Source organism: Heptranchias perlo, unplaced genomic scaffold (assembly GCF_035084215.1).
Source record: "Heptranchias perlo isolate sHepPer1 unplaced genomic scaffold, sHepPer1.hap1 HAP1_SCAFFOLD_230, whole genome shotgun sequence".
Classification (NCBI taxonomy): Eukaryota; Metazoa; Chordata; class Chondrichthyes; order Hexanchiformes; family Hexanchidae; genus Heptranchias; species Heptranchias perlo.
Window position 1 is genome coordinate 288,675 of NW_027139244.1, and position 21,171 is coordinate 309,845.

General features: G+C 45.4%; 19 non-coding genes across 19 annotated transcripts; all 19 read left to right on the plus strand.

Annotated features, from left to right (window-relative positions):
- The first annotated feature begins 860 nt into the window (after positions 1 to 860).
- Positions 861 to 932, plus strand: trnae-cuc (transfer RNA glutamic acid (anticodon CUC)). Its single transcript has one exon. It is a non-coding gene; the product is annotated as a tRNA-Glu (tRNA).
- Positions 933 to 1,817: 885 nt separating this feature from the next.
- Positions 1,818 to 1,889, plus strand: trnae-uuc (transfer RNA glutamic acid (anticodon UUC)). The gene has a single exon. It is a non-coding gene; the product is annotated as a tRNA-Glu (tRNA).
- Positions 1,890 to 2,770: 881 nt separating this feature from the next.
- trnae-uuc (transfer RNA glutamic acid (anticodon UUC)) lies at positions 2,771 to 2,842 on the plus strand. The gene has a single exon. It is a non-coding gene; the product is annotated as a tRNA-Glu (tRNA).
- An 869-nt stretch (positions 2,843 to 3,711) lies between these two features.
- On the plus strand, positions 3,712 to 3,783 carry trnae-cuc (transfer RNA glutamic acid (anticodon CUC)). Its single transcript has one exon. It is a non-coding gene; the product is annotated as a tRNA-Glu (tRNA).
- An 885-nt stretch (positions 3,784 to 4,668) lies between these two features.
- On the plus strand, positions 4,669 to 4,740 carry trnae-uuc (transfer RNA glutamic acid (anticodon UUC)). The gene has a single exon. It is a non-coding gene; the product is annotated as a tRNA-Glu (tRNA).
- An 881-nt stretch (positions 4,741 to 5,621) lies between these two features.
- trnae-uuc (transfer RNA glutamic acid (anticodon UUC)) lies at positions 5,622 to 5,693 on the plus strand. The gene has a single exon. It is a non-coding gene; the product is annotated as a tRNA-Glu (tRNA).
- Positions 5,694 to 6,562: 869 nt separating this feature from the next.
- Positions 6,563 to 6,634, plus strand: trnae-cuc (transfer RNA glutamic acid (anticodon CUC)). The gene has a single exon. It is a non-coding gene; the product is annotated as a tRNA-Glu (tRNA).
- An 885-nt stretch (positions 6,635 to 7,519) lies between these two features.
- Positions 7,520 to 7,591, plus strand: trnae-uuc (transfer RNA glutamic acid (anticodon UUC)). Its single transcript has one exon. It is a non-coding gene; the product is annotated as a tRNA-Glu (tRNA).
- Positions 7,592 to 8,460: 869 nt separating this feature from the next.
- On the plus strand, positions 8,461 to 8,532 carry trnae-cuc (transfer RNA glutamic acid (anticodon CUC)). Its single transcript has one exon. It is a non-coding gene; the product is annotated as a tRNA-Glu (tRNA).
- Positions 8,533 to 9,417: 885 nt separating this feature from the next.
- On the plus strand, positions 9,418 to 9,489 carry trnae-uuc (transfer RNA glutamic acid (anticodon UUC)). Its single transcript has one exon. It is a non-coding gene; the product is annotated as a tRNA-Glu (tRNA).
- An 881-nt stretch (positions 9,490 to 10,370) lies between these two features.
- Positions 10,371 to 10,442, plus strand: trnae-uuc (transfer RNA glutamic acid (anticodon UUC)). Its single transcript has one exon. It is a non-coding gene; the product is annotated as a tRNA-Glu (tRNA).
- Positions 10,443 to 11,311: 869 nt separating this feature from the next.
- trnae-cuc (transfer RNA glutamic acid (anticodon CUC)) lies at positions 11,312 to 11,383 on the plus strand. Its single transcript has one exon. It is a non-coding gene; the product is annotated as a tRNA-Glu (tRNA).
- A 1,825-nt stretch (positions 11,384 to 13,208) lies between these two features.
- On the plus strand, positions 13,209 to 13,280 carry trnae-cuc (transfer RNA glutamic acid (anticodon CUC)). Its single transcript has one exon. It is a non-coding gene; the product is annotated as a tRNA-Glu (tRNA).
- Positions 13,281 to 15,106: 1,826 nt separating this feature from the next.
- On the plus strand, positions 15,107 to 15,178 carry trnae-cuc (transfer RNA glutamic acid (anticodon CUC)). Its single transcript has one exon. It is a non-coding gene; the product is annotated as a tRNA-Glu (tRNA).
- An 885-nt stretch (positions 15,179 to 16,063) lies between these two features.
- trnae-uuc (transfer RNA glutamic acid (anticodon UUC)) lies at positions 16,064 to 16,135 on the plus strand. The gene has a single exon. It is a non-coding gene; the product is annotated as a tRNA-Glu (tRNA).
- An 869-nt stretch (positions 16,136 to 17,004) lies between these two features.
- On the plus strand, positions 17,005 to 17,076 carry trnae-cuc (transfer RNA glutamic acid (anticodon CUC)). The gene has a single exon. It is a non-coding gene; the product is annotated as a tRNA-Glu (tRNA).
- Positions 17,077 to 17,961: 885 nt separating this feature from the next.
- On the plus strand, positions 17,962 to 18,033 carry trnae-uuc (transfer RNA glutamic acid (anticodon UUC)). Its single transcript has one exon. It is a non-coding gene; the product is annotated as a tRNA-Glu (tRNA).
- Positions 18,034 to 18,902: 869 nt separating this feature from the next.
- On the plus strand, positions 18,903 to 18,974 carry trnae-cuc (transfer RNA glutamic acid (anticodon CUC)). Its single transcript has one exon. It is a non-coding gene; the product is annotated as a tRNA-Glu (tRNA).
- Positions 18,975 to 19,859: 885 nt separating this feature from the next.
- trnae-uuc (transfer RNA glutamic acid (anticodon UUC)) lies at positions 19,860 to 19,931 on the plus strand. Its single transcript has one exon. It is a non-coding gene; the product is annotated as a tRNA-Glu (tRNA).
- Positions 19,932 to 21,171: the final 1,240 nt, after the last annotated feature.

Below are 21,171 nucleotides of genomic sequence, written 5' to 3' on the forward strand. Positions count from 1 at the left end.
CAAAGTGCTGTTCGTTCTGATGCCAGTGATTGCTCCTGATCGCTATCAGTTTTACACTGCTGTGGTTGCAACAAGGGGCTGCCCATCATTCCTTTATCTCACAACCCATTAGAGTGACACACAATGTACTTTCTTGCCTTCTGTAAAATGCCAGTATTTATTTTTAAAGAGTCGTGACGCTGATCAAAGTTTGTGGGAAGGTTTTTGTTGCCATTTCTAACAGATTTGGAAAAGATCTGCTGCCTGACACTCTAATTGTCGCCAACCTTTAACTATAGCTCACAGTGTCAGCACAGTCACTGTTTTTTTAGACTTTTATGTCTCTTCTGCCACTACATCTCCTTAACAACACCAGCTGATCACAGCACCGCTTTCTTCAAAATGAGGCCCAGTGTAAAAAAAAATGCACGGTTTCAAAGCGAAGGGAGGTGTGCAAGATTGGAATGAGTGTGCGACTGGATATAATGGGCCTGAGGCAGTGAGAACATCTCTTGAGCATAAAGACATTCAGTATCTGAAAGAAGCAGGCTGATGAGCTCTTTCAGTTTATTTATCCTGGCATCTGCAAAACCCATCGTCTCTCAAAGTCCATCATCTTTCATCCATTTTGTGTGCATGCCGACCCGAACTTGGTGCTGTCATTGTCTGAACCAGTGTTTTATGTTGTTCGATGACCGTCACAAACACGATGGGCCGAATGGCCTCCCACTATGCCGTGAATGTTCTATGTTCCAATGTGCTAAAAGAAAATGCCATTTTGGGCGAGCAGCTTTTTTTTGGATCGAAAGAGACCTGAATTTCAAAGGGACAATTAGGAAAGAAAAGGTTGGACTCCTCTCTCGCTTGCATCAGCCGTAGCTTCCCTGGTGGTCTAGTGGTTAGGATTCGGCGCTCTCACCGCCGCGGCCCGGGTTCGATTCCCGGTCAGGGAAGATTGCTTTCTTGGTGCTCGTCGTTCTGGTGCCAACGAATGTCCCATCACTGAGCCCAATGCTTGCTCCTGATCAACATTAGCTTTTTCGCCAACATAAATGCTAATCGAGCAGCGGGCAGCCGATCATTCTTTAATCTAACAAGCCATTAGAGCGACATACAATGCACTTTCATGCCTTCTGTAAAATGCCTACATTTCTTTAAAATGTGTTGACGCTGATCAAAGTTTGTGGGAAGATTTTTTTTGCCATTTCTCCCAAGATTCGGAAAAGACCTGTTGCTTGTCACTTTAATTGTCGCCAACCTTTAACTGTAGCTCACAGTGTCAGAACAGTAACTGTTCTCATTAGCCATTTATGTCTCTCCTGGCACGACATCTCCTTAACAACAGCAACTAATCACAGCACCTCTTTCTTCAAATTGAATTCCAGTGTAAAAAATGAGCGTTTTCAAAGCTAAGGAAGATGTGCAAGATTGGAAGGAGTGTGCGACTGGAGATAATGGGCCTGAGGCAGTGAGAACATCTCTTGAACATTATCAGTACCTGAAAGGAGGGAGATGAGATCTTTGAGTTTATTTCTCCTGGCATCAGCAAAACCCATCGTCCCTCAATGCCCAACATCTTTCATCCATTTCGAGTGCATGCCGACCCGAACTTGGTGCTGTCATTGTCTGAACAAGTGTTTCATGTTCTTCGATGACCGTCGCAGACACGATGGGCCGAATGGCCTCCTTCTGTGCCCTGAATGTTCTGTGTTTCTATGTACGAAAAGAAAATGCCATTTTGGCCGAGCAGCTTGTTTGGGGAGAAAGGGACGTGAAATGCAGAGACAAATAGGAAAAAGAGGCTTGGACTGATGGCCTGCAAGATCGTGCCATGTGCTTCCCTGGTGGTCTAGTGGTTAGGATTCAGCGATTTCACCGCCGCGGCCCGGGTTCGATTCCCGGTCAGGGAACGTTATTTGCAAAGTGCTGTTCTGGTGCCAACGAATGTCCCATCACTGAGCCCAATGCTTGCTCCTGATCAACATTAGCTTTTTCGCCAACATAAATGCTAATCGAGCAGCGGGCAGCCGATCATTCTTTAATCTAACAAGCCATTAGAGCGACATACAATGCACTTTCATACCTTCTGTAAAATGCCTACATTTCTTTAAAATGTGTTGACGCTGATCAAAGTTTGTGGGAAGATTTTTGTTGCCATTTCTCCCAAGATTCGGAAAAGACCTGTTGCTTGTCACTTTAATTGTCGCCAACCTTTAACTGTAGCTCACAGTGTCAGAACAGTAACTGTTCTCATTAGCCATTTATGTCTCTCCTGGCACGACATCTCCTTAACAACAGCAACTAATCACAGCACCTCTTTCTTCAAATTGAATTCCAGTGTAAAAAATGAGCGTTTTCAAAGCTAAGGAAGATGTGCAAGATTGGAAGGAGTGTGCGACTGGAGATAATGGGCCTGAGGCAGTGAGAACATCTCTTGAACATTATCAGTACCTGAAAGGAGGGAGATGAGATCTTTGAGTTTATTTCTCCTGGCATCAGCAAAACCCATCGTCCCTCAATGCCCAACATCTTTCATCCATTTCGAGTGCATGCCGACCCGAACTTGGTGCTGTCATTGTCTGAACAAGTGTTTCATGTTCTTCGATGACCGTCGCAGACACGATGGGCCGAATGGCCTCCTTCTGTGCCCTGAATGTTCTGTGTTTCTATGTACGAAAAGAAAATGCCATTTTGGCCGAGCAGCTTGTTTGGGGAGAAAGGGACGTGAAATGCAGAGACAAATAGGAAAAAGAGGCTTGGACTGATGGCCTGCAAGATCGTGCCATGTGCTTCCCTGGTGGTCCAGTGGTTAGGATTCGGCGCTTTCACCGCCGCGGCCCGGGTTCGATTCCCGGTCAGGGAACGTTATTTGCAAAGTGCTGTTCGTTCTGATGCCAGTGATTGCTCCTGATCGCTATCAGTTTTACACTGCTGTGGTTGCAACAAGGGGCTGCCCATCATTCCTTTATCTCACAACCCATTAGAGTGACACACAATGTACTTTCTTGCCTTCTGTAAAATGCCAGTATTTATTTTTAAAGAGTCGTGACGCTGATCAAAGTTTGTGGGAAGGTTTTTGTTGCCATTTCTAACAGATTTGGAAAAGATCTGCTGCCTGACACTCTAATTGTCGCCAACCTTTAACTATAGCTCACAGTGTCAGCACAGTCACTGTTTTTTTAGACTTTTATGTCTCTTCTGCCACTACATCTCCTTAACAACACCAGCTGATCACAGCACCGCTTTCTTCAAAATGAGGCCCAGTGTAAAAAAAAATGCACGGTTTCAAAGCGAAGGGAGGTGTGCAAGATTGGAATGAGTGTGCGACTGGATATAATGGGCCTGAGGCAGTGAGAACATCTCTTGAGCATAAAGACATTCAGTATCTGAAAGAAGCAGGCTGATGAGCTCTTTCAGTTTATTTATCCTGGCATCTGCAAAACCCATCGTCTCTCAAAGTCCATCATCTTTCATCCATTTTGTGTGCATGCCGACCCGAACTTGGTGCTGTCATTGTCTGAACCAGTGTTTTATGTTGTTCGATGACCGTCACAAACACGATGGGCCGAATGGCCTCCCACTATGCCGTGAATGTTCTATGTTCCAATGTGCTAAAAGAAAATGCCATTTTGGGCGAGCAGCTTTTTTTTGGATCGAAAGAGACCTGAATTTCAAAGGGACAATTAGGAAAGAAAAGGTTGGACTCCTCTCTCGCATGCATTAGCCGTAGCTTCCCTGGTGGTCTAGTGGTTAGGATTCGGCGCTCTCACCGCCGCGGCCCGGGTTCGATTCCCGGTCAGGGAAGATTGCTTTCTTGGTGCTCGTCGTTCTGGTGCCAACGAATGTCCCATCACTGAGCCCAATGCTTGCTCCTGATCAACATTAGCTTTTTCGCCAACATAAATGCTAATCGAGCAGCGGGCAGCCGATCATTCTTTAATCTAACAAGCCATTAGAGCGACATACAATGCACTTTCATGCCTTCTGTAAAATGCCTACATTTCTTTAAAATGTGTTGACGCTGATCAAAGTTTGTGGGAAGATTTTTTTTGCCATTTCTCCCAAGATTCGGAAAAGACCTGTTGCTTGTCACTTTAATTGTCGCCAACCTTTAACTGTAGCTCACAGTGTCAGAACAGTAACTGTTCTCATTAGCCATTTATGTCTCTCCTGGCACGACATCTCCTTAACAACAGCAACTAATCACAGCACCTCTTTCTTCAAATTGAATTCCAGTGTAAAAAATGAGCGTTTTCAAAGCTAAGGAAGATGTGCAAGATTGGAAGGAGTGTGCGACTGGAGATAATGGGCCTGAGGCAGTGAGAACATCTCTTGAACATTATCAGTACCTGAAAGGAGGGAGATGAGATCTTTGAGTTTATTTCTCCTGGCATCAGCAAAACCCATCGTCCCTCAATGCCCAACATCTTTCATCCATTTCGAGTGCATGCCGACCCGAACTTGGTGCTGTCATTGTCTGAACAAGTGTTTCATGTTCTTCGATGACCGTCGCAGACACGATGGGCCGAATGGCCTCCTTCTGTGCCCTGAATGTTCTGTGTTTCTATGTACGAAAAGAAAATGCCATTTTGGCCGAGCAGCTTGTTTGGGGAGAAAGGGACGTGAAATGCAGAGACAAATAGGAAAAAGAGGCTTGGACTGATGGCCTGCAAGATCGTGCCATGTGCTTCCCTGGTGGTCTAGTGGTTAGGATTCAGCGATTTCACCGCCGCGGCCCGGGTTCGATTCCCGGTCAGGGAACGTTATTTGCAAAGTGCTGTTCTGGTGCCAACGAATGTCCCATCACTGAGCCCAATGCTTGCTCCTGATCAACATTAGCTTTTTCGCCAACATAAATGCTAATCGAGCAGCGGGCAGCCGATCATTCTTTAATCTAACAAGCCATTAGAGCGACATACAATGCACTTTCATACCTTCTGTAAAATGCCTACATTTCTTTAAAATGTGTTGACGCTGATCAAAGTTTGTGGGAAGATTTTTGTTGCCATTTCTCCCAAGATTCGGAAAAGACCTGTTGCTTGTCACTTTAATTGTCGCCAACCTTTAACTGTAGCTCACAGTGTCAGAACAGTAACTGTTCTCATTAGCCATTTATGTCTCTCCTGGCACGACATCTCCTTAACAACAGCAACTAATCACAGCACCTCTTTCTTCAAATTGAATTCCAGTGTAAAAAATGAGCGTTTTCAAAGCTAAGGAAGATGTGCAAGATTGGAAGGAGTGTGCGACTGGAGATAATGGGCCTGAGGCAGTGAGAACATCTCTTGAACATTATCAGTACCTGAAAGGAGGGAGATGAGATCTTTGAGTTTATTTCTCCTGGCATCAGCAAAACCCATCGTCCCTCAATGCCCAACATCTTTCATCCATTTCGAGTGCATGCCGACCCGAACTTGGTGCTGTCATTGTCTGAACAAGTGTTTCATGTTCTTCGATGACCGTCGCAGACACGATGGGCCGAATGGCCTCCTTCTGTGCCCTGAATGTTCTGTGTTTCTATGTACGAAAAGAAAATGCCATTTTGGCCGAGCAGCTTGTTTGGGGAGAAAGGGACGTGAAATGCAGAGACAAATAGGAAAAAGAGGCTTGGACTGATGGCCTGCAAGATCGTGCCATGTGCTTCCCTGGTGGTCTAGTGGTTAGGATTCGGCGCTTTCACCGCCGCGGCCCGGGTTCGATTCCCGGTCAGGGAACGTTATTTGCAAAGTGCTGTTCGTTCTGATGCCAGTGATTGCTCCTGATCGCTATCAGTTTTACACTGCTGTGGTTGCAACAAGGGGCTGCCCATCATTCCTTTATCTCACAACCCATTAGAGTGACACACAATGTACTTTCTTGCCTTCTGTAAAATGCCAGTATTTATTTTTAAAGAGTCGTGACGCTGATCAAAGTTTGTGGGAAGGTTTTTGTTGCCATTTCTAACAGATTTGGAAAAGATCTGCTGCCTGACACTCTAATTGTCGCCAACCTTTAACTATAGCTCACAGTGTCAGCACAGTCACTGTTTTTTTAGACTTTTATGTCTCTTCTGCCACTACATCTCCTTAACAACACCAGCTGATCACAGCACCGCTTTCTTCAAAATGAGGCCCAGTGTAAAAAAAAATGCACGGTTTCAAAGCGAAGGGAGGTGTGCAAGATTGGAATGAGTGTGCGACTGGATATAATGGGCCTGAGGCAGTGAGAACATCTCTTGAGCATAAAGACATTCAGTATCTGAAAGAAGCAGGCTGATGAGCTCTTTCAGTTTATTTATCCTGGCATCTGCAAAACCCATCGTCTCTCAAAGTCCATCATCTTTCATCCATTTTGTGTGCATGCCGACCCGAACTTGGTGCTGTCATTGTCTGAACCAGTGTTTTATGTTGTTCGATGACCGTCACAAACACGATGGGCCGAATGGCCTCCCACTATGCCGTGAATGTTCTATGTTCCAATGTGCTAAAAGAAAATGCCATTTTGGGCGAGCAGCTTTTTTTTGGATCGAAAGAGACCTGAATTTCAAAGGGACAATTAGGAAAGAAAAGGTTGGACTCCTCTCTCGCTTGCATCAGCCGTAGCTTCCCTGGTGGTCTAGTGGTTAGGATTCGGCGCTCTCACCGCCGCGGCCCGGGTTCGATTCCCGGTCAGGGAAGATTGCTTTCTTGGTGCTCGTCGTTCTGGTGCCAACGAATGTCCCATCACTGAGCCCAATGCTTGCTCCTGATCAACATTAGCTTTTTCGCCAACATAAATGCTAATCGAGCAGCGGGCAGCCGATCATTCTTTAATCTAACAAGCCATTAGAGCGACATACAATGCACTTTCATGCCTTCTGTAAAATGCCTACATTTCTTTAAAATGTGTTGACGCTGATCAAAGTTTGTGGGAAGATTTTTGTTGCCATTTCTCCCAAGATTCGGAAAAGACCTGTTGCTTGTCACTTTAATTGTCGCCAACCTTTAACTGTAGCTCACAGTGTCAGAACAGTAACTGTTCTCATTAGCCATTTATGTCTCTCCTGGCACAATATCTCCTTAACAACACCAACTAATCACAGCACCTCTTTCTTCAAATTGAATTCCAGTGTAAAAAATGAGCGTTTTCAAAGCTAAGGAAGATGTGCAAGATTGGAAGGAGTGTGCGACTGGAGATAATGGGCCTGAGGCAGTGAGAACATCTCTTGAACATTATCAGTACCTGAAAGGAGGGAGATGAGATCTTTGAGTTTATTTCTCCTGGCATCAGCAAAACCCATCGTCCCTCAATGCCCAACATCTTTCATCCATTTCGAGTGCATGCCGACCCGAACTTGGTGCTGTCATTGTCTGAACAAGTGTTTCATGTTCTTCGATGACCGTCGCAGACACGATGGGCCGAATGGCCTCCTTCTGTGCCCTGAATGTTCTGTGTTTCTATGTACGAAAAGAAAATGCCATTTTGGCCGAGCAGCTTGTTTGGGGAGAAAGGGACGTGAAATGCAGAGACAAATAGGAAAAAGAGGCTTGGACTGATGGCCTGCAAGATCGTGCCATGTGCTTCCCTGGTGGTCTAGTGGTTAGGATTCGGCGCTTTCACCGCCGCGGCCCGGGTTCGATTCCCGGTCAGGGAACGTTATTTGCAAAGTGCTGTTCGTTCTGATGCCAGTGATTGCTCCTGATCGCTATCAGTTTTACACTGCTGTGGTTGCAACAAGGGGCTGCCCATCATTCCTTTATCTCACAACCCATTAGAGTGACACACAATGTACTTTCTTGCCTTCTGTAAAATGCCAGTATTTATTTTTAAAGAGTCGTGACGCTGATCAAAGTTTGTGGGAAGGTTTTTGTTGCCATTTCTAACAGATTTGGAAAAGATCTGCTGCCTGACACTCTAATTGTCGCCAACCTTTAACTATAGCTCACAGTGTCAGCACAGTCACTGTTTTTTTAGACTTTTATGTCTCTTCTGCCACTACATCTCCTTAACAACACCAGCTGATCACAGCACCGCTTTCTTCAAAATGAGGCCCAGTGTAAAAAAAAATGCACGGTTTCAAAGCGAAGGGAGGTGTGCAAGATTGGAATGAGTGTGCGACTGGATATAATGGGCCTGAGGCAGTGAGAACATCTCTTGAGCATAAAGACATTCAGTATCTGAAAGAAGCAGGCTGATGAGCTCTTTCAGTTTATTTATCCTGGCATCTGCAAAACCCATCGTCTCTCAAAGTCCATCATCTTTCATCCATTTTGTGTGCATGCCGACCCGAACTTGGTGCTGTCATTGTCTGAACCAGTGTTTTATGTTGTTCGATGACCGTCACAAACACGATGGGCCGAATGGCCTCCCACTATGCCGTGAATGTTCTATGTTCCAATGTGCTAAAAGAAAATGCCATTTTGGGCGAGCAGCTTTTTTTTGGATCGAAAGAGACCTGAATTTCAAAGGGACAATTAGGAAAGAAAAGGTTGGACTCCTCTCTCGCATGCATTAGCCGTAGCTTCCCTGGTGGTCTAGTGGTTAGGATTCGGCGCTCTCACCGCCGCGGCCCGGGTTCGATTCCCGGTCAGGGAAGATTGCTTTCTTGGTGCTCGTCGTTCTGGTGCCAACGAATGTCCCATCACTGAGCCCAATGCTTGCTCCTGATCAACATTAGCTTTTTCGCCAACATAAATGCTAATCGAGCAGCGGGCAGCCGATCATTCTTTAATCTAACAAGCCATTAGAGCGACATACAATGCACTTTCATGCCTTCTGTAAAATGCCTACATTTCTTTAAAATGTGTTGACGCTGATCAAAGTTTGTGGGAAGATTTTTTTTGCCATTTCTCCCAAGATTCGGAAAAGACCTGTTGCTTGTCACTTTAATTGTCGCCAACCTTTAACTGTAGCTCACAGTGTCAGAACAGTAACTGTTCTCATTAGCCATTTATGTCTCTCCTGGCACGACATCTCCTTAACAACACCAACTAATCACAGCACCTCTTTCTTCAAATTGAATTCCAGTGTAAAAAATGAGCGTTTTCAAAGCTAAGGAAGATGTGCAAGATTGGAAGGAGTGTGCGACTGGAGATAATGGGCCTGAGGCAGTGAGAACATCTCTTGAACATTATCAGTACCTGAAAGGAGGGAGATGAGATCTTTGAGTTTATTTCTCCTGGCATCAGCAAAACCCATCGTCCCTCAATGCCCAACATCTTTCATCCATTTCGAGTGCATGCCGACCCGAACTTGGTGCTGTCATTGTCTGAACAAGTGTTTCATGTTCTTCGATGACCGTCGCAGACACGATGGGCCGAATGGCCTCCTTCTGTGCCCTGAATGTTCTGTGTTTCTATGTACGAAAAGAAAATGCCATTTTGGGCGAGCAGCTTGTTTGGGGAGAAAGGGACGTGAAATGCAGAGACAAATAGGAAAAAGAGGCTTGGACTGATGGCCTGCAAGATCGTGCCATGTGCTTCCCTGGTGGTCTAGTGGTTAGGATTCAGCGATTTCACCGCCGCGGCCCGGGTTCGATTCCCGGTCAGGGAACGTTATTTGCAAAGTGCTGTTCTGGTGCCAACGAATGTCCCATCACTGAGCCCAATGCTTGCTCCTGATCAACATTAGCTTTTTCGCCAACATAAATGCTAATCGAGCAGCGGGCAGCCGATCATTCTTTAATCTAACAAGCCATTAGAGCGACATACAATGCACTTTCATACCTTCTGTAAAATGCCTACATTTCTTTAAAATGTGTTGACGCTGATCAAAGTTTGTGGGAAGATTTTTGTTGCCATTTCTCCCAAGATTCGGAAAAGACCTGTTGCTTGTCACTTTAATTGTCGCCAACCTTTAACTGTAGCTCACAGTGTCAGAACAGTAACTGTTCTCATTAGCCATTTATGTCTCTCCTGGCACGACATCTCCTTAACAACAGCAACTAATCACAGCACCTCTTTCTTCAAATTGAATTCCAGTGTAAAAAATGAGCGTTTTCAAAGCTAAGGAAGATGTGCAAGATTGGAAGGAGTGTGCGACTGGAGATAATGGGCCTGAGGCAGTGAGAACATCTCTTGAACATTATCAGTACCTGAAAGGAGGGAGATGAGATCTTTGAGTTTATTTCTCCTGGCATCAGCAAAACCCATCGTCCCTCAATGCCCAACATCTTTCATCCATTTCGAGTGCATGCCGACCCGAACTTGGTGCTGTCATTGTCTGAACAAGTGTTTCATGTTCTTCGATGACCGTCGCAGACACGATGGGCCGAATGGCCTCCTTCTGTGCCCTGAATGTTCTGTGTTTCTATGTACGAAAAGAAAATGCCATTTTGGCCGAGCAGCTTGTTTGGGGAGAAAGGGACGTGAAATGCAGAGACAAATAGGAAAAAGAGGCTTGGACTGATGGCCTGCAAGATCGTGCCATGTGCTTCCCTGGTGGTCCAGTGGTTAGGATTCGGCGCTTTCACCGCCGCGGCCCGGGTTCGATTCCCGGTCAGGGAACGTTATTTGCAAAGTGCTGTTCGTTCTGATGCCAGTGATTGCTCCTGATCGCTATCAGTTTTACACTGCTGTGGTTGCAACAAGGGGCTGCCCATCATTCCTTTATCTCACAACCCATTAGAGTGACACACAATGTACTTTCTTGCCTTCTGTAAAATGCCAGTATTTATTTTTAAAGAGTCGTGATGCTGATCAAAGTTTGTGGGATGGTTTTTGTTGCCATTTCCAGCAGATTTGGAAAAGATCTGCTGCCTGACACTCTAATTGTCGCCAACCTTTAACTATAGCTCACAGTGTCAGCACAGTCACTGTTTTTTTAGACTTTTATGTCTCTTCTGCCACTACATCTCCTTAACAACACCAGCTGATCACAGCACCGCTTTCTTCAAAATGAGGCCCAGTGTAAAAAAAAATGCACGGTTTCAAAGCGAAGGGAGGTGTGCAAAATTGGAAGGAGTGTGCGACTGGATATAATGGGCCTGAGGCAGTGAGAACATCTCTTGAGCATAAAGACATTCAGTATCTGAAAGAAGCAGGCTGATGAGCTCTTTCAGTTTATTTATCCTGGCATCTGCAAAACCCATCGTCTCTCAAAGTCCATCATCTTTCATCCATTTTGTGTGCATGCCTACCCGAACTTGGTGCTGTCATTGTCTGAACCAGTGTTTTATGTTGTTCGATGACCGTCACAAACACGATGGGCCGAATGGCCTCCCACTGTGCCGTGAATGTTCTATGTTCCAATGTGCTAAAAGAAAATGACATTTTGGGCGAGCAGCTTTTTTTTGGATCGAAAGAGACCTGAATTTCAAAGGGACAATTAGGAAAGAAAAGGTTGGACTCCTCTCTCGCATGCATCATCCGTAGCTTCCCTGGTGGTCTAGTGGTTAGGATTCGGCGCTCTCACCGCCGCGGCCCGGGTTCGATTCCCGGTCAGGCAAAATTGCTTTCTTGGTGCTCGTCGTTCTGGTGCCAACGAATGTCCCATCACTGAGCCCAATGCTTGCTCCTGATCAACATTAGTTTTTTCGCCAACATAAATGCTAATCGAGCAGCGGGCAGCCGATCATTCTTTAATCTAACAAGCCATTAGAGCGACATACAATGCACTTTCATGCCTTCTGTAAAATGCCTACATTTCTTTAAAATGTGTTGACGCTGATCAAAGTTTGTGGGAAGATTTTTTTTGCCATTTCTCCAAGATTCGGAAAAGACCTGTTGCTTGTCACTTTAATTGTCGCCAACCTTTAACTGTAGCTCACAGTGTCAGAACAGTAACTGTTCTCATTAGCCATTTATGTCTCTCCTGGCACGACATCTCCTTAACAACAGCAACTAATCACAGCACCTCTTTCTTCAAATTGAATTCCAGTGTAAAAAATGAGCGTTTTCAAAGCTAAGGAAGATGTGCAAGATTGGAAGGAGTGTGCGACTGGAGATAATGGGCCTGAGGCAGTGAGAACATCTCTTGAACATTATCAGTACCTGAAAGGAGGGAGATGAGATCTTTGAGTTTATTTCTCCTGGCATCAGCAAAACCCATCGTCCCTCAATGCCCAACATCTTTCATCCATTTCGAGTGCATGCCGACCCGAACTTGGTGCTGTCATTGTCTGAACAAGTGTTTCATGTTCTTCGATGACCGTCGCAGACACGATGGGCCGAATGGCCTCCTTCTGTGCCCTGAATGTTCTGTGTTTCTATGTACGAAAAGAAAATGCCATTTTGGCCGAGCAGCTTGTTTGGGGAGAAAGGGACGTGAAATGCAGAGACAAATAGGAAAAAGAGGCTTGGACTGATGGCCTGCAAGATCGTGCCATGTGCTTCCCTGGTGGTCTAGTGGTTAGGATTCAGCGATTTCACTGCCGCGGCCCGGGTTCGATTCCCGGTCAGGGAACGTTATTTGCAAAGTGCTGTTCGTTCTGATGCCAGTGATTGCTCCTGATCGCTATCAGTTTTACACTGCTGTGGTTGCAACAAGGGGCTGCCCATCATTCCTTTATCTCACAACCCATTAGAGTGACACACAATGTACTTTCTTGCCTTCTGTAAAATGCCAGTATTTATTTTTAAAGAGTCGTGACGCTGATCAAAGTTTGTGGGAAGGTTTTTGTTGCCATTTCTAACAGATTTGGAAAAGATCTGCTGCCTGACACTCTAATTGTCGCCAACCTTTAACTATAGCTCACAGTGTCAGCACAGTCACTGTTTTTTTAGACTTTTATGTCTCTTCTGCCACTACATCTCCTTAACAACACCAGCTGATCACAGCACCGCTTTCTTCAAAATGAGGCCCAGTGTAAAAAAAAATGCACGGTTTCAAAGCGAAGGGAGGTGTGCAAGATTGGAAGGAGTGTGCGACTGGATATAATGGGCCTGAGGCAGTGAGAACATCTCTTGAGCATAAAGACATTCAGTATCTGAAAGAAGCAGGCTGATGAGCTCTTTCAGTTTATTTATCCTGGCATCTGCAAAACCCATCGTCTCTCAAAGTCCATCATCTTTCATCCATTTTGTGTGCATGCCTACCCGAACTTGGTGCTGTCATTGTCTGAACCAGTGTTTTATGTTGTTCGATGACCGTCACAAACACGATGGGCCGAATGGCCTCCCACTGTGCCGTGAATGTTCTATGTTCCAATGTGCTAAAAGAAAATGCCATTTTGGGCGAGCAGCTTTTTTTTGGATCGAAAGAGACCTGAATTTCAAAGGGACAATTAGGAAAGAAAAGGTTGGACTCCTCTCTCGCATACATCAGCCGTAGCTTCCCTGGTGGTCTAGTGGTTAGGATTCGGCGCTCTCACCGCCGCGGCCCGGGTTCGATTCCCGGTCAGGGAAGATTGCTTTCTTGGTGCTCGTTGTTCTGGTGCCAACGAATGTCCCATCACTGAGCCCAATGCTTGCTCCTGATCAACATTAGCTTTTTCGCCAACATAAATGCTAATCGAGCAGCGGGCAGCCGATCATTCTTTAATCTAACAAGCCATTAGAGCGACATACAATGCACTTTCATGCCTTCTGTAAAATGCCTACATTTCTTTAAAATGTGTTGACGCTGATCAAAGTTTGTGGGAAGATTTTTTTTGCCATTTCTCCCAAGATTCGGAAAAGACCTGTTGCTTGTCACTTTAATTGTCGCCAACCTTTAACTGTAGCTCACAGTGTCAGAACAGTAACTGTTCTCATTAGCCATTTATGTCTCTCCTGGCACGACATCTCCTTAACAACAGCAACTAATCACAGCACCTCTTTCTTCAAATTGAATTCCAGTGTAAAAAATGAGCGTTTTCAAAGCTAAGGAAGATGTGCAAGATTGGAAGGAGTGTGCGACTGGAGATAATGGGCCTGAGGCAGTGAGAACATCTCTTGAACATTATCAGTACCTGAAAGGAGGGAGATGAGATCTTTGAGTTTATTTCTCCTGGCATCAGCAAAACCCATCGTCCCTCAATGCCCAACATCTTTCATCCATTTCGAGTGCATGCCGACCCGAACTTGGTGCTGTCATTGTCTGAACAAGTGTTTCATGTTCTTCGATGACCGTCGCAGACACGATGGGCCGAATGGCCTCCTTCTGTGCCCTGAATGTTCTGTGTTTCTATGTACGAAAAGAAAATGCCATTTTGGCCGAGCAGCTTGTTTGGGGAGAAAGGGACGTGAAATGCAGAGACAAATAGGAAAAAGAGGCTTGGACTGATGGCCTGCAAGATCGTGCCATGTGCTTCCCTGGTGGTCTAGTGGTTAGGATTCAGCGATTTCACTGCCGCGGCCCGGGTTCGATTCCCGGTCAGGGAACGTTATTTGCAAAGTGCTGTTCGTTCTGATGCCAGTGATTGCTCCTGATCGCTATCAGTTTTACACTGCTGTGGTTGCAACAAGGGGCTGCCCATCATTCCTTTATCTCACAACCCATTAGAGTGACACACAATGTACTTTCTTGCCTTCTGTAAAATGCCAGTATTTATTTTTAAAGAGTCGTGACGCTGATCAAAGTTTGTGGGAAGGTTTTTGTTGCCATTTCTAACAGATTTGGAAAAGATCTGCTGCCTGACACTCTAATTGTCGCCAACCTTTAACTATAGCTCACAGTGTCAGCACAGTCACTGTTTTTTTAGACTTTTATGTCTCTTCTGCCACTACATCTCCTTAACAACACCAGCTGATCACAGCACCGCTTTCTTCAAAATGAGGCCCAGTGTAAAAAAAAATGCACGGTTTCAAAGCGAAGGGAGGTGTGCAAAATTGGAAGGAGTGTGCGACTGGATATAATGGGCCTGAGGCAGTGAGAACATCTCTTGAGCATAAAGACATTCAGTATCTGAAAGAAGCAGGCTGATGAGCTCTTTCAGTTTATTTATCCTGGCATCTGCAAAACCCATCGTCTCTCAAAGTCCATCATCTTTCATCCATTTTGTGTGCATGCCTACCCGAACTCGGTGCTGTCATTGTCTGAACCAGTGTTTTATGTTGTTCGATGACCGTCACAAACACGATGGGCCGAATGGCCTCCCACTGTGCCGTGAATGTTCTATGTTCCAATGTGCTAAAAGAAAATGCCATTTTGGGCGAGCAGCTTTTTTTTGGATCGAAAGAGACCTGAATTTCAAAGGGACAATTAGGAAAGAAAAGGTTGGACTCCTCTCTCGCATGCATCAGCCGTAGCTTCCCTGGTGGTCTAGTGGTTAGGATTCGGCGCTCTCACCGCCGCGGCCCGGGTTCGATTCCCGGTCAGGGAAGATTGCTTTCTTGGTGCTCGTCGTTCTGGTGCCAACGAATGTCCCATCACTGAGCCCAATGCTTGCTCCTGATCAACATTAGCTTTTTCGCCAACATAAATGCTAATCGAGCAGCGGGCAGCCGATCATTCTTTAATCTAACAAGCCATTAGAGCGACATACAATGCACTTTCATGCCTTCTGTAAAATGCCTACATTTCTTTAAAATGTGTTGACGCTGATCAAAGTTTGTGGGAAGATTTTTTTTGCCATTTCTCCCAAGATTCGGAAAAGACCTGTTGCTTGTCACTTTAATTGTCGCCAACCTTTAACTGTAGCTCACAGTGTCAGAACAGTAACTGTTCTCATTAGCCATTTATGTCTCTCCTGGCACGACATCTCCTTAACAACAGCAACTAATCACAGCACCTCTTTCTTCAAATTGAATTCCAGTGTAAAAAATGAGCGTTTTCAAAGCTAAGGAAGATGTGCAAGATTGGAAGGAGTGTGCGACTGGAGATAATGGGCCTGAGGCAGTGAGAACATCTCTTGAACATTATCAGTACCTGAAAGGAGGGAGATGAGATCTTTGAGTTTATTTCTCCTGGCATCAGCAAAACCCATCGTCCCTCAATGCCCAACATCTTTCATCCATTTCGAGTGCATGCCGACCCGAACTTGGTGCTGTCATTGTCTGAACAAGTGTTTCATGTTCTTCGATGACCGTCGCAGACACGATGGGCCGAATGGCCTCCTTCTGTGCCCTGAATGTTCTGTGTTTCTATGTACGAAAAGAAAATGCCATTTTGGCCGAGCAGCTTGTTTGGGGAGAAAGGGACGTGAAATGCAGAGACAAATAGGAAAAAGAGGCTTGGACTGATGGCCTGCAAGATCGTGCCATGTGCTTCTCTGGTGGTCTAGTGGTTAGGATTCGGCGCTTTCACCGCCGCGGCCCGGGTTCGATTCCCGGTCAGGGAACGTTATTTGCAAAGTGCTGTTCGTTCTGATGCCAGTGATTGCTCCTGATCGCTATCAGTTTTACACTGCTGTGGTTGCAACAAGGGGCTGCCCATCATTCCTTTATCTCACAACCCATTAGAGTGACACACAATGTACTTTCTTGCCTTCTGTAAAATGCCAGTATTTATTTTTAAAGAGTCGTGACGCTGATCAAAGTTTGTGGGAAGGTTTTTGTTGCCATTTCTAACAGATTTGGAAAAGATCTGCTGCCTGACACTCTAATTGTCGCCAACCTTTAACTATAGCTCACAGTGTCAGCACAGTCACTGTTTTTTTAGACTTTTATGTCTCTTCTGCCACTACATCTCCTTAACAACACCAGCTGATCACAGCACCGCTTTCTTCAAAATGAGGCCCAGTGTAAAAAAAAATGCACGGTTTCAAAGCGAAGGGAGGTGTGCAAAATTGGAAGGAGTGTGCGACTGGATATAATGGGCCTGAGGCAGTGAGAACATCTCTTGAGCATAAAGACATTCAGTATCTGAAAGAAGCAGGCTGATGAGCTCTTTCAGTTTATTTATCCTGGCATCTGCAAAACCCATCGTCTCTCAAAGTCCATCATCTTTCATCCATTTTGTGTGCATGCCTACCCGAACTTGGTGCTGTCATTGTCTGAACCAGTGTTTTATGTTGTTCGATGACCGTCACAAACACGATGGGCCGAATGGCCTCCCACTGTGCCGTGAATGTTCTATGTTCCAATGTGCTAAAAGAAAATGCCATTTTGGGCGAGCAGCTTTTTTTTGGATCGAAAGAGACCTGAATTTCAAAGGGACAATTAGGAAAGAAAAGGTTGGACTCCTCTCTCGCATGCATCAGCCGTAGCTTCCCTGGTGGTCTAGTGGTTAGGATTCGGCGCTCTCACAGCCGCGGCCCGGGTTCGATTCCCGGTCAGGGCAGATTGCTTTCTTGGTGCTCGTCGTTCTGGTGCCAACGAATGTCCCATCACTGAGCCCAATGCTTGCTCCTGATCAACATTAGCTTTTTCGCCAACATAAATGCTAATCGAGCAGCGGGCAGCCGATCATTCTTTAATCTGACAAGCCATTAGAGCGACATACAATGCACTTTCATGCCTTCTGTAAAATGCCTACATTTCTTTAAAATGTGTTGACGCTGATCAAAGTTTGTGGGAAGATTTTTGTTGCCATTTCTCCCAAGATTCGGAAAAGACCTGTTGCTTGTCACTTTAATTGTCGCCAACCTTTCACTGTAGCTCACAGTGTCAGAACAGTAACTGTTCTCATTAGCCATTTATGTCTCTCCTGGCACGACATCTCCTTAACAACAGCAACTAATCACAGCACCTCTTTCTTCAAATTGAATTCCAGTGTAAAAAATGAGCGTTTTCAAAGCTAAGGAAGATGTGCAAGATTGGAAGGAGTGTGCGACTGGAGATAATGGGCCTGAGGCAGTGAGAACATCTCTTGAACATTATCAGTACCTGAAAGGAGGGAGATGAGATCTTTGAGTTTATTTCTCCTGGCATCAGCAAAACCCATCGTCCCTCAATGCCCAACATCTTTCATCCATTTCGAGTGCATGCCGACCCGAACTTGGTGCTGTCATTGCTTGAACAAGTGTTTCATGTTCTTCGATGACCGTCGCAGACACGATGGGCCGAATGGCCTCCTTCTGTGCCCTGAATGTTCTGTGTTTCTATGTACGAAAAGAAAATGCCATTTTGGCCGAGCAGCTTGTTTGGGGAGAAAGGGACGTGAAATGCAGAGACAAATAGGAAAAAGAGGCTTGGACTGATGGCCTGCAAGATCGTGCCATGTGCTTCCCTGGTGGTCTAGTGGTTAGGATTCAGCGATTTCACCGCCGCGGCCCGGGTTCGATTCCCGGTCAGGGAACGTTATTTGCAAAGTGCTGTTAGTTCTGATGCCAGTGATTGCTCCTGATCGCTATCAGTTTTACACTGCTGTGGTTGCAACAAGGGGCTGCCCATCATTCCTTTATCTCACAACCCATTAGAGTGACACACAATGTACTTTCTTGCCTTCTGTAAAATGCCAGTATTTATTTTTAAAGAGTCGTGACGCTGATCAAAGTTTGTGGGAAGGTTTTTGTTGCCATTTCTAACAGATTTGGAAAAGATCTGCTGCCTGACACTCTAATTGTCGCCAACCTTTAACTATAGCTCACAGTGTCAGCACAGTCACTGTTTTTTTAGACTTTTATGTCTCTTCTGCCACTACATCTCCTTAACAACACCAGCTGATCACAGCACCGCTTTCTTCAAAATGAGGCCCAGTGTAAAAAAAAATGCACGGTTTCAAAGCGAAGGGAGGTGTGCAAAATTGGAAGGAGTGTGCGACTGGATATAATGGGCCTGAGGCAGTGAGAACATCTCTTGAGCATAAAGACATTCAGTATCTGAAAGAAGCAGGCTGATGAGCTCTTTCAGTTTATTTATCCTGGCATCTGCAAAACCCATCGTCTCTCAAAGTCCATCATCTTTCATCCATTTTGTGTGCATGCCTACCCGAACTTGGTGCTGTCATTGTCTGAACCAGTGTTTTATGTTGTTCGATGACCGTCACAAACACGATGGGCCGAATGGCCTCCCACTGTGCCGTGAATGTTCTATGTTCCAATGTGCTAAAAGAAAATGCCATTTTGGGCGAGCAGCTTTTTTTTGGATCGAAAGAGACCTGAATTTCAAAGGGACAATTAGGAAAGAAAAGGTTGGACTCCTCTCTCGCATGCATCAGCCGTAGCTTCCCTGGTGGTCTAGTGGTTAGGATTCGGCGCTCTCACCGCCACGGCCCGGGTTCGATTCCCAGTCAGGGAAGATTGCTTTCTTGGTGCTCGTCGTTCTGGTGCCAACGAATGTCCCATCACTGAGCCCAATGCTTGCTCCTGATCAACATTAGCTTTTTCGCCAACATAAATGCTAATCGAGCAGCGGGCAGCCGATCATTCTTTAATCTAACAAGCCATTAGAGCGACATACAATGCACTTTCATGCCTTCTGTAAAATGCCTACATTTCTTTAAAATGTGTTGACGCTGATCAAAGTTTGTGGGAAGATTTTTTTTGCCATTTCTCCCAAGATTCGGAAAAGACCTGTTGCTTGTCACTTTAATTGTCGCCAACCTTTAACTGTAGCTAACAGTGTCAGAACAGTAACTGTTCTCATTAGCCATTTATGTCTCTCCTGGCACGACATCTCCTTAACAACACCAACTAATCACAGCACCTCTTTCTTCAAATTGAATTCCAGTGTAAAAAATGAGTGTTTTCAAAGCTAAGGAAGATGTGCAAGATTGGAAGGAGTGTGCGACTGGAGATAATGGGCCTGAGGCAGTGAGAACATCTCTTGAACATTATCAGTACCTGAAAGGAGGGAGATGAGATCTTTGAGTTTATTTCTCCTGGCATCAGCAAAACCCAACGTCCCTCAATGCCCAACATCTTTCATCCATTTCGAGTGCATGCCGACCCGAACTTGGTGCTGTCATTGTCTGAACAAGTGTTTCATGTTCTTCGATGACCGTCGCAGACACGATGGGCCGAATGGCCTCCTTCTGTGCCCTGAATGTTCTGTGTTTCTATGTACGAAAAGAAAATGCCATTTTGGCCGAGCAGCTTGTTTGGGGAGAAAGGGACGTGAAATGCAGAGACAAATAGGAAAAAGAGGCTTGGACTGATGGCCTGCAAGATCGTGCCATGTGCTTCCCTGGTGGTCTAGTGGTTAGGATTCGGCGCTTTCATTGCCGCGGCCCAGGTTCGATTCCCGGTCAGGGAACGTTATTTGCAAAGTGCTGTTCGTTCTGATGCCAGTGATTGCTCCTGATAGCTATCAGTTTTACACTGCTGTGGTTGCAACAAGGGGCTGCCCATCCTTCCTTTATCTCACAACCCATTAGAGTGACACACAATGTACTTTCTTGCCTTCTGTAAAATGCCAGTATTTATTTTTAAAGAGTCGTGACTTTGATCAAAGTTTGTGGGAAGGTTTTTGTTGCCATTTCTAACAGATTTGGAAAAGATCTGCTGCCTGACACTTTAATTGTCGCTAACCTTTAACTATAGCTCACAGTGTCAGAACAGTCACTGTTTTTTAGACTTTTATGTCTCTTCTGCCACTACATTTCCTTAACAACAACAGCTGATCACAGCACCGCTTTCTTCAAAATGAGGCCCAGTGTAAAAAAAAATGCACGGTTTCAAAGCGAAGGGAGGTGTGCAAAATTGGAATGAGTGTGCGACTGGATATAATGGGCCTGAGGCAGTGAGAACATCTCTTGAGCATAAAGACATTCAGTATCTGAAAGAAGCAGGCTGATGAGCTCTTTCAGTTTATTTATCCTGGCATCTGCAAAACCCATCGTCTCTCAAAGTCCATCATCTTTCATCCATTTTGTGTGCATGTCTACCCGAACTTGGTGCTGTCATTGTCTGAACCAGTGTTTTATGTTGTTCGATGACCGTCACAAACACGATGGGCCGAATGGCCTCCCGCTGTGCCGTGAATGTTCCATGTTCCGATGTACTAAAAGAAAATGCCATTTTGGGCCAGCAGCTTTTTTTTGGATCGAAAGAGACCTGAATTTCAAAGGGACAATTAGGAAAGAAAAGGTTGGACTCCTCTCTCGCATGCATCAGCCGTAGCTTCCCTGGTGGTCTAGTGGTTCGGATTTGGCGCTTTCACCGCCACGGCCCGGGTTCGATTCTCGTTCAGGGAACATTGCTTTCTTGGTTCTCGTCGTTCTGGTCCCAACGAATGTCCCACCACTGAGCCCAATGCTTGTTCCTGATCAACATTTGCTTTTTCGCCACCATAAATGCTAATCGAGCAGCGGGCAGCCGATCATTCTTTAATCTAACAAGCCATTCGAGCGACACACAATGCACTTTGATGCCTTCTGTAAAATGCCTATTTTTCTTTAAAAAGTGTTGACGCTGATCAAAGTTTGTGGGAAGATTTTCTGTCTGAAGATGCTGTCAACATTGGGTAATTGGGAGTCTCATGGTCGCGTGTAACG